This window comes from Watersipora subatra, chromosome 4 (genome assembly GCF_963576615.1).
Source record: "Watersipora subatra chromosome 4, tzWatSuba1.1, whole genome shotgun sequence".
NCBI lineage: Eukaryota > Metazoa > Bryozoa > Gymnolaemata > Cheilostomatida > Watersiporidae > Watersipora > Watersipora subatra.
Window position 1 is genome coordinate 25477259 of NC_088711.1, and position 12504 is coordinate 25489762.

At 33.3% G+C, this 12504-nt stretch overlaps 1 long non-coding RNA gene across 1 annotated transcript; it reads right to left on the reverse strand.

The window, feature by feature from the left end:
* Positions 1–6: 6 nt before the first annotated feature.
* Positions 7–4229, reverse strand: LOC137393139 (uncharacterized). Its single transcript, XR_010978276.1, has 3 exons — positions 4144–4229; positions 3484–3534; positions 7–77 (listed from the first exon to the last, which is right to left on the reverse strand). It is a non-coding gene; the product is annotated as an uncharacterized lncRNA (long non-coding RNA).
* Positions 4230–12504: the final 8275 nt, after the last annotated feature.

The following is a 12504-nucleotide window of genomic DNA, read 5'->3' on the forward strand; positions in this document are numbered from 1 at the left end:
TGTTGAGAGAGTTCAGCCTTAAAGTTTCGGTACTCATCCACCTGACGCACAGCACTGTCAAGGTGCGCTTTAAGCTTCTGCGATGACAAATATGATAAAATGAGAATTGCAATGACTATAAAGGCTGTACTGAATATTTTCAGCTGTGTAAGGGCAAGTTAGCTGGTTTAAAATTTTAAATCATAAAAACTCTTGAACATGCAGTAAAGTCGTACTTTGTGCTACTTTTTTTTAATTTGAAGCTTATTAGGAACATCAGTCATGTCTTCGATTGTTACAACCTCAAAAGAAGACGATCAGAATGTAATTTGATCTCCCTTAAATGGTTTGTTTTTTATAACTGAAATCTTATTTGTGAGATAAAACAGTGTTATTTACTGTTATATTGGAAGCCTACAGCTTTGTTCTTAGTGGATATTAAGTGAACTCCACCCAAACTATATTGCCCATAATGCACATCTGTTTGTTAAGATATTTGTGTTTACATGCGCAGTACAGGTTTAATTTCTGACTGCCTAGTCTTAGCACTTATCTAGCCATGGCCGATCACAAGAGGTTTCGATATGTACTTTGAGAAAAATCTGTAGCAGTGACTCACATTTTGAAATTAATTATTTTGGTAGGCAGTCCAAACTTACACTTGCATGTCATAAGTGTTGGTTGCAGTTTTTATGACAAAATTGACTGTCACATGAACAATATTATTCAATGCAACTTAATGAGAGACTTTTTCAGGTATATTAATTCATAAATATTAGTTTGTCAGATGAAATTTTTTTACAGATCTTACTCTAACTTCAAACTGTTTGACCAATCTGTAGATTATGAAATAGAAAAAAAAATTAAATTTACCCATTGCAGCTATTTAGAAATATCTTTTTAAATGTTTGAAATGGTAAAAATTCATTTTAATGGTAAAAATTCATTTCACTTTCTTTGCCCACAGAGATTGTGATGGGATCATGGTTCTCATTGTTAAACTGGTCAAGTAGATTACGCAAAGAGTTTTAATCACCCTAAACATCCACATTTACATCTTATGGCAAGCGTATGTCTTTTCACCAATGTTCATACCAATGTTCACATCAATCCTGCAGGTGTTGCAACTTTATACATAATTCAGTATTAAGCTGAACAATTATATAGGCTGCTATGCTGCCTGTTTCTCAAGGGCTTGCCCCTTCACCTCTATATCTTCCCAGTCAATGAAAAGATTCCATGAAGGTTTGGTATGCTGACATACAACAATTAGTCACTAGGTTACGTTGATTTAAGTGTGACTACAGCGGTGTACTTTCAGAATCCTCTCAATCTAGATCTTCTTTAACTTCTTTAAGTCTCATAAATTGAAGAGATGAAAATAATAGAAAATATGCAGAAAATATTAAAACGGTTTATCCCATTAATATCAGATGTCTCATAGAATAGACCGAGCTCTTTATTGTGTCCTTGACACAAAAACCGTTTTGCTGTTGATAATCGTTTATGCTATCCAATGCATAGAAACTTGTCACGCTAGTCGAGACATCGCAAAGCCAAACTTTTGATGCACCACTGAATATAAAAAGTTGAAGATATATGTTGCGTTACATGTTTTGCTTGCTATTTTGTGATTCCTGCAAGCAAAAATTTAAATAACTGAATAATAAAAAATATCACTGCATTCTATTGTGTCTATCAAATTGAAAAACAAAATAAAATGTATAAAATATAAAATTTTAACTACATACCCATTGTACAGAAAACCAATTGCATTCTGGTTTTTCACATATCTAATCTTGTTTACGCAATTACAATGATATTTTGCGTATAGTTAAACTTCCGTTTTGTACCGTTTCTGCTAGTAAAAGTTGAAATATTTCTTGTCGATAAATTACAGCATATTGAGTATATAAACAGACAATTTATGTCAATCTCAAATGTGACAAAGTTTAGAATGTTCGTTAACAAACTAATCATCTTTAATAATTGTTTTTCCTGCTGTTTTGAACATCTGCTTATTTATTTGTTAAAGGCTTTTGTTTTTATTACGAAAGAAACCTTTGTTGCTTAATAAATCTATTGTCACTCTATGAGCCATATACACGCAGTTGCTAAGTGACCATCCATATTTTAAAAACAAAGAAATTCTCCAGACAAGGTTACTGGCGAGACTCGCATATCTTATGCACCAAGCTTTTGTGGCTACGGTCTATACACAGGTGCAGCGCAGACGTAAATCTATTTTGTTTAGTCTATCGCGAGTTTTTGCATACTTCAAGTTTTGAGTTACTAATTATCAAAAAGAGCTTTGCCATCCGCTTCAGAAAATCTCAAAATTAATAATAGTTAATACTTAACGGGCCAGTACGTGACCCGCTCACTAATTGAAAAAGTTGCTAATCCGAATTAATGAACCACTTTTAACTGATTTACATGTTTATAAACACGGGCGCTGCTAGCTGCTGGAGGTAGCATTTGCATAGGTAATCACTTGTACAATTGCTTTAACTTCTAAATCCCTTGTGCCTAATATGGGAGTAAAATAGCCGTTAGCGTGTGATGGGCAAACCAAGCTATACAAAAACCAAAAGTTGACCATTAATCAACTTAAATAATGGAAAGTTGACCAAAGCTAAATGAATAAAAGTGCACCCATTTTACTCCAGTTTTTTTGCGTTTAGCCACACAATTCTAACTTTTCAGCTGTTGACCTCCTGGAATATTGTCTCGTCTGTGTTTTGACCAAGTTACCAGTCAATCCAAATACTAATGCTTAGATATCTTTATGAGAACTTGTTAAGTTGGTCTGAGAACTTGTTGAGCAGACAAGGTTAGACTTGATGAGTTTTTTCTCCAGTCGTATAAAAGGTCAGAGTAACGACACTTTGACATTATCTTTTGCAACACTATTTAATTTAAATTGGATAACGAAGCCATAAGCATCCTATAAAAACTTGATGCATTGCCAGCAGCACACGCTGTATTTGACCAAAACTAAAATAACTTCAGCAGTTTTTGCATATTTTATATTTAAGAGCTCTGAACCATTGGCAGCGCTGCCAAGATGTTTCACAGAAGTATATCCAAACTTATATGTTAATTCTAATTACAATAACGGTTTAACATTTTGTGATTTATTATAATGTTGGATAGCATATGGCTAGCTTTGCAATGCTGCTCATTTTCAATTAGACCTTGTCAATCAATGCTATTTTACACTCTTTGATGAAGGAGGTAGCCAAATGAATTTTTCTCTGAACAAAGATTAGACTCATGGCATAGTAATAATAGTCTTCCTTTTTCAGAAACCATATTCTGAAGATTCAGATCAGCTCATTATTCCGAGTCACAACTTTATGTAGAGCAATAACATGATTTTAAAATGATTGCCTGGTTTTATAACTAGACTATAATAACTAACAAACACAAAAAACATGCCATCATTTTCCCAAAATCATGATTTATTGCTTTATAGCTGAGTGAGACTAAGGTGTGACTTACCAACTTATGAGATTGCAGTTTGTCGCAAGCATTGCCCAGGTCAGATTTCAGCTACAAAACAAACGTTAACATTCCTTGGATCATTATTAATCTCTCTGGTTTGCTTCTTAAGTCTGATAAACACTTGCACCCGCTCATCGCACCCGCTCATCACTCAAGCATTATCTCAGGAGGTGATCTAATTCAAGCCAGCGGTGAACCTGTGGTCACTCATATTATATTATTTACATAATATCGTGCAAGGATTAGTTTGGAATAACTAATTTACTTGTTAAGCGGATCTACCACCCTGAATATACATACTTGCGTTAGCTTTGCTTGCTAAATCAACAAAGAGCCAGGAGGTTTCATTACCAAATCATGTAATAAATTAGTGATCAGTTACGTTAGATGTTTTAGTTGAAATATAGGTTACTATATAGGTTGAAATATAGGCTACTTTAAATATAGGTTGATAAGACATTGTCTTTCTGAACTAAAGCATCTTTTAATTCTGAAACATTCTTTTTGAAAGTTATTCAAAGTGAACATGTGATTTAGCAAATTCATAGAAACATTTTTGGGTATATCAAAGAGCATGCTAATCAACGAACCAGGGAAACGTCTCTCATCAACATGATGCAGAAAGTAAATAAAAGCAAGCAGCAATTATTGGCACACCTTTTCTGAATGTATATTCAAGCTGATCTTGTCTCTAAGAGCTTTTTGATTTCGTCGTATTTCTGCTGATTTATCATGATTATAGTGTCGGGAGTGTCTCTCATCCGCTACCAAATAAGGACAGCTGTGAAATATTCTTACACCGAAGCTAAACTTTTATCATGTGTATTAAATACGCAAGTACGGATACAAGTATGCGTGAGAGCCATTGCCAGGCAAAAATATTTAAAGCCTCTAAACTTAAAGAATAGAGCCAAAAAATGTCAAATAACAAATAGTTAATGATGAGGTCGTGACATTATATTTTTTGCCATTATTTTGAACCAGTTTTATAAATAAAGGAATAAAAAGTATTGCTTGTTAGTATAAAGAAATATGCTAAAAAAGTCTACAGTAAGATGACAAAGGTGCAAGGTCAGCATTGAACCATCAGTCGCTTTTGTTAACAGTCAAATTAAAGTCACGTAAAAGGAATCGTCAGTTATTATCTAGTTTTAGATAACTAGTAGATATAAATTAGCTAGTAGATATAGATTAGCTAGTAGATATAGATTAGCTAGTAGATATAGATTAGCTAGTAGATATAGATTAGCTAGTAGATATAGATTAGCTAGTAGATATAGATTAGCTAGTAGACATAGCTTAGCTAGTAGATATAGATTAGTTATTAGATGTAGATTAGCTAGTAGGTATACATTTCTAGTAGAAATAAATCATTCAAGCTTCATTTTATATTGCCCAACATTTTATTCGTTCCTTTTAAGCGTGCCAAATATACATTCACTATTGACAATAACACAATGTACTTGTATCTTATGTGCATGCAAACTCAACAGGGAATCACATAACTATTATTCACAGCTCATCAGCTAAGGGTAAACAAGTGAATTTAGGAGGAATGTTTTAACATTATCATTTATCACACCTCTCATCCTTGTCAAACCTAAATTTACATATTTCTAGTTTATATGGTTAAAATAAAGCATACAAATTTGGCTTGTATTCTAATTGAATAATGATAATAGCCACTTATCCAATGTTATGCAGCTGCTCCTCGTAACAAACGGCTAGTACCTTCATGATTACAGGCTAAACCAGTTGCTAATATCTAAAATAAACCTTGCGGCAAACAAATTAATGCCGATACATAACTACTCAGAACATTAAATACATAGTCAACAGTAAAATCAATAAAAATCTTAATTGGTGTTGGAAATGGTATTTGATCTCTACTAAATTCTCAAGTCTATTGACTTATCAGCCCGCCTGAAGCAATATCTCCAAGGAAGCTACTGTTTTTATACTCATTAGCTAACCAGACCTTTTTTCTGTTATTTTATTAGTTTTGTTTCGATGCCAGGCGAACCCTTATATTGGCTTAGCTAATTTAGCCTGATTCAGCAGAATATAGCCGTTGAACCCAGATAGCAGTACGCTGAGGGTGTATTACATACTCTAGTCAATATGCTATTCATGTTTTGAAGAGAACTCACACTATTGTTTTGGTAACCATTATTTTAGTGATTTGTCTTTCATTAATAGCATTATCAATGTTTCACAGCCTGTATCCCTTTAGTCGACAGTTTGTATGCATGAGTGTCTAATACCTAACTTGAAATAGCTAGCACTTTTTTAAACCCTAACATTGTTTTCAAGACAACAGTGAATCCTAATTTATCAATTTCCTTCTTCTCTTCATCTGCAAATTTAGAAAGTTACTTTCTGTTATTTATGATTCTCCAGACGAAAGCAACATTGATTGTGGGTATTGATTCTGACAGACTGCTTACTTATATGATTAACCTAAGGCCTTGATCTTTAACCTGAAGCTACAATTTTTAACCTGAGGCTACGATTTTAAACCTGAGACTATGATCTTTAACCTAAGGCTATGATTATAAGCGTAAGGCTGTGATCTTTAACCTAAGGCTACGATATTTACCCTAAGGCTATAATCTTTACTCTAAGGCTATGATTTTTAATCTAAGGTTGTGATATTTAACCTACGGGTATGATGTGTAACCTAAGGCTATGGTCTTTAACCTAAGGCTATGATCTTTGTTCCAAACAGTCAGTGTTAAAATTTAGTTACAATCATCATTACTCCAATGGTTGTTAAGCAATGGTGCGATTGCAGATGCGTATCAATTGCACTGTGTAGCTAAGCATATACTTGATGCGTCTAAGAGAAAAATATACGCGCATGGATACTGTCCATTCTTCAGCAGCAAACTTGGAATGGTTTAAATTATATCTTAATTGAAATAACATTTAATAGTAAATAGATTGGAATGCTATTTTACATTGCTCGTGCTAAAATCCATCTTCCTAGCAGTTAATATCTGCATCACTTCTCCTATATAATAGCCTGTTCTTTCTCGCAGACTCCCAGTCTGAATATCTAAGGTTGGACATACCCTTTGCGCCCTACTCTTGTCAGCCTTCTTTACATACAGTTGTGATCACAAAAGTGTTCTATCGTTGCCCGTCATTTTTATGCTTAAAACACCGCTGACTGCTGAGCGACCTCTATTCGCAAAATGCGAATGTTTTGGTATTTAACGAGCTTCAACTTATATTTTTAATTCGCTGTATTTTAAATTTGGTTTTTGAAAATGTGTAAAGTTTTTACCACAGAGTGTTTTAGAATGTTTAAATTAAAGAATTGTGATTATTTCAAGTCAAGAAGATTGCTTCCATATTTTTATGGAAAACCAGATAAAGCTTTTCAAGTAATAATATAATTCAAGCTTATACTGAAATTTGAACAAGAGTGATATTCCAAACTGCCTTGATATTGTCTTAATTTCATGGAAAGGTTATTAAATATGCTAAAGCTTAAAGGTGATTATGCAGAAGATCACACTCATAAATTAAAATAGAAAGTTTGTTACCAATCATGACGCTGGTTTTCTTTCTACAAAACCCCTGAGCTTTGAGGTGTGAGCTAGAAATCTCTTTCTGCATTGAAGAGGGTAAATCAGCAATAACCACAGCTTAGACAACTGAAATCAAAAGCGGCGACCTACGTGCAAGGTTGCGCTTGAAAAACGCCTATTAATATCTAAAATATTTTCTGTGGCTTTGGTTTACATGACCTTCTAACATGGCGGTAGTTTCCTAATTTTTTTTCAAGCTCAATGTGTGAGAATTTTGGCCTTCAATACTTTAGCAAATGTATTTAAAGAAATTACACAAAAAGATTTCAAAATATAAACAAAAAAGTAAATCTCAAGATGGTTCATTTGAAAGAGAGGACTTTCAAGGCTGCAGTCCCAAAATGTGAGTTTTATAAGCATATCCGTAGTTTAGCCTTATGCAATGTGAGTGCACTAACAATTGTTAAACATGAACTCACACAAAAGTTAGTAGATTTTATTAGAAAGTGTCGGCATTTTCCTTTTATTTACGATTGTTCTTGATGTTTGAGGTGAAATGACTATCAGGATGTTTCAAGATTAAAATTGACAAAACTTGATCGCGGTTAAAACGCTCAGAAGAAAACTATCTGCAAAATGATGTCCCTGATTGCTGTCGTGATAGTTAATATCAGCTATTACATTCAAGTGTACAGCGTTATGGCGTCTCTATTCTGTCGGTCATATTGCAGCTAATGTCGTCATAATGGCACTCTCGCTTGTTCCGAACGTTTTAACCGCCATCAAGTTTTGTTGATTTTAATCTTAAAACGTGTGAGTCAGATCACCTCAAACATCAAAAACAACCGTGAATGATGAAAAAATATCGATACTTTCTGACAAAATCTACTAAGATTTTGTTAAAGTTTATCTTTAAAATAGCATCATTTAGCTATTCACTCGTACAAGTACTGTTTATTCTTCAGCAGCAAACTGAAATGATTTAAATTATATAAAAATAACATTTAATAGTAAATAGATTAGAGTGCTACATGTATTTTATGTTGTTCACTTTGAAATCCATCTACCTACAATTGTTACCTGCGTCACGTCTCCTATAGCCTGCTCTTTCTCTCAGACTCCCAATGTCTGAATATCTAAGGTGGGACATACCCTTTACGCCCTACTCTTTTCAGCCTTTTACAGTCATACTTTCCATCTGCCAACTAATGATTAGCAAACAGAAGCCATTGCGCATACCTTCTTAGTCACATCATCAAACTATGTGCATTCATGTGATATAAATGCCATGTTTCTACTCTGAAAGCTCCATAATTTGTTTCAGTTGCGCAGCTTTACTGTGCTTTACTCATTGTTTTGTTTATACTGATATAAAAGTCATCATTGATTGACTTTTTTCTTTTCCTGTCTGTTTGCTGAATAGTTCTAAAATGGTTTTCATTTTTAAAAACTAAAAGATTCGAAGATTCCTACAATATTTGTCTTTTTTAAAATATTGTTCGAAAATATTATAAAAGTACTGCGCATTTTAATCTTGATTGACAAGAGCCATTCTGCCGGCTAGCTGTCATTTTTAACGTACTGAAAAACATTGAAAGTATGTTTTTATAATACATGATACTGCAAAAAAAATTTTAAATTTATGTGCTATGCAATAATACGGTGATTTTCCTCTCCATCAGTAAGAAGCATTAGCTGTGACAGTGTACAAGTGATCAGATGAACCAAGTACAGGTGCAAATATACTCATTTTAAATCAACTTTATCATAACAAGCTCACCTGCTCACTAGGTCTTAGTAAACAAGCAAATTGTTTAATTTTATAAAACGAGAATTACCGCAAATATAGAATATAAATAATTAAATGGTTGGAATTTGCTAGAATGATGTTATAATTACTACTTGGTGGTACCATCTATACCACACCTCTGAAACAACAATTCCAATCTAGTTTACGGTTTTACACTATACAACTATCAATTTATAACTAATTTAATTTTTAGATTTATGTTAGAAGGTTTCGGTAAAGCTCATATAGTTAAACCTGCATTCATATGCGATCAATAGATTGTTGGTATCACTTACCTAAAACTTACTTGTGCTCATCTAGTTCCACCTCTTGAGCTATTTTTATAGATGGCTTCAGACACAGACAACGACACCTAGAATTTGTTTTAACACATATAATCAAGTGTTAACTTTTTGCAAGATCTTCATTTACAGATATGTAGTCTTTTATTGCGATATTTATAAAAAATATTATTGATTGTAAAAATATTTTGTTCAGTCAAAAACGATTCTGTTGATTTTATGGTTAGTATATATTTTTTTAACAAAGGAGGTTCCTTTTTGTCATATTCACTCAAAACTCATAAAAGTTATGAGATCAAGTTGATAAAATACTTTGTTCAAATGCGAAAAGAAAAATTACCATTGAAAGAATCGGATTGTTTTTTCTATGTCACCACATTATATCATTCACAATGTGTATGCTTAGTTTTCCTTGGAGACTGTCTTTACTGGTTTAGTTTGTTTTACAAAAATCTTAACGGTTCGACTACAAAAAACTATAACACTATAAAACAAATATCTAATGAGATTTAAAATGTCAGTTTAATGGGTGATAAATGACAGTTTCTAAAAAAGGTAACTAGGGTCTTTCAACAAACCATTGAAATAAGTTAGGTGTTTGTTAGTCATATTAGCTCTGGCTCTGTTGACGACGTCTCAGAAATAGAGTAAAGAAATGCAATATTCATGATCAGTTACAATCAATTACTGTTTTCGCGAGAAACATCTGAGGTTGCATCAATTGACAGTTAGTTCTCTCTCAGCCACTATTTAGGAGCCTCATGGTGTAGGATAGCAGTAGATTTGAAGCTAGCCATATTAATGACATACCGCTGTTCTTGTTATAAATGTCAGGTATTATGGCTTGGCACACTTTAGTAAATTTTTTATCACCGCAATGCTTTGTCATCATTTTTACTATTTCTTTCAGCCATCGAATATCTTGTTTTCTAATTGTGATTACAAATGACGATAGCACACGGTCGTTGACAAAATTATCTTTTTACTTAAAAAGCGATGGAATTCACAGAATTTTTCCGTACATGAAGTGGCCTTTTTGTAGTATGTTGCTAGATAGCAGTGCATGCTATGACTATTCCAGCAACATTTTTTTTCTCACAATGACGCATCCTGAATATTCCAAGTACGCAAATGTTTTCAGCTAAAACCTAGTGCAAGGAATAAACAGGTTGGTGAGCTGGTTTGTTTGCATTAATTAACACTTGTGGTCTCTCATCTTGTAACTGTTAGCATTACCATCAGATTTACTTCATGAGCAAAAACATTCTAAGTCCATCTTGCTAGACAAATATTTTTTCGACTTGTTTCAATCTGGCTTTTGAACTCTTTATGACCTTTTCAGCCATAGAAAAGATTCCAAGTTGAAAACGCACTCTTTTATTATTTGCATATTTATGGATAAGTCTTTTCTTGGTGTCTTTAGATATTATGATTTTAATAACAAAATGAACAGAAAATATTAGCGTGCAGACCGGCTTTTGACATTTTGGCAAATTCTACCAAAGTCCATTGTTACACAGTGAAATATAGTTTCAGTCTATGTTGCATGTAAAATACAGATTTCAGTCTATGTTGCATGTAAAATACAGATTTCAGTCTATGTTGCATGTAGAATACAGATTTCAGTCTATGTTGCATGTAAAATACAGATTTCAGTCTATGTTGCATGTAAAATACAGATTTCAGTCTATGTTGCATGTAAAATACAGATTTCAGTCTATGCTGCATGTAGAATACAGATTTCAGTCTATGTTGCATGTAAAATACAGATTTCAGTCTATGTTGGATGTAAAATACAGATTTCAGTCTATGTTGCATGTAAAATACAGATTTCAGTCTATGTTGCATGTGAAATACAGATTTCAGTCCATGTTGCATGTAAAATAACACTAATTGCATAATTCCTACTGCTCAGTTTTAGCTTTGATTGCAATTCTGCAAAAACCTGTTATAAAAATCACTATACGTAATCTCTTTAATACAGCAGCTATGGCTGTATATTGAATTCAACTCTGCAGTTAAAGGCAATGGTGAGTGCATGACAAGTTGACTGAAGTGTGAGACAGTTAAACTCACTTGTATTCTGTTTAACAAATCAATATGATATTAGTGCAGAAACACATGTAGTCATGAGAGTCTTTTGTCTTGTCGTCTGCAGCCTGATGAATCTCTTTGGAGATGTACAGTGAGTGGGACGGTAGCTCGCTGCTCGCTGTACTAGACCAAGTTTAGAAGATTTCTGGTAATTTCTTTCATGCATTTGAATGTATCTAGTAAAATAGTAACGTAAAATTAAACAAAATGTATTGAAATATTTAATTATTTTTAATGTGTTAATAACTACAGCTACAGTAAGTTCTTTGTTTTGGCAGCAAACTTTTATCTACCTGGTACAAAATACCCTAAAATAACAATATAATACTTTATCAATAGAATCTGGTGGTGATCAGTTTTAGCCAGAAAGCGCCATCATTTACGGATCTCTGAAAAGTCTTTTTTTTTCCTGAAACCTTCTAAATTAATGATGTACTCAGATATTTGCTCTAGCATAGCCCAAACGCCCCAAGATTTTATGCTCGTCTGATGGAAGCAATGAGTAGCACTGCTGTCGGTAGTATTACTAAACAAGTCATTCATGGTATTTTAGCTACTAGAGGGGATTAATTATAATACGAACACTTGCTTTGTTTGGTACTGATTATAAAGAAAATCAAGCAGTCCTCATAATTTTTTACAGGCACCACTTATTAACCAGAGGCTCAAAAGAACAACAGTTTATTTCGCGAGATTGTATCCTTCCTACAGTTAGTACTGTTTCATTTTCTGCTATTTTTCGATGTAAAAATAGCTTGGTTGGTTCGTTTTAGATATTTGCTATGCAACGGCAGGCCATTTCCTGACATTCCGATACCCTTGGAAATTTGAATATTCGTGTTAAATGACATGCTTTGTAAAAACTGTCAGCTTCATTTATTCCTTATTCAAACACTCTCCAGAGTTTTGTTTAGCGTGATAGTCGGATCAAATAATGGAGAGTTTATGATGTCGTGTCAAATCTTTGCTCATTTTGCTATAGTTGTGATTTCGAGATCTAATCACACAAGTGAATAAAATTTTATCACATTACTAATAACTGGAGACAGTTGTGTTTATCTCCCTTTTGTTATTCTAAAAATAAAATAATTAAAGCTAGTGAGGGTGAGCAACAATTTCTTTTAATATTTAATATAGCTTATAAGTGTCTTGAAAATTTTGATATCTGTACATCTCTGCAAGTCTCGTCGTCTCTACGCTCCGCAGACCCGTTCTGTTCTTCAACATTTTTTCCTACCAGCATGATACTAACTTTACACTTAGCATAGCTTTTATAAATCAGTGCAATCATTTTTCT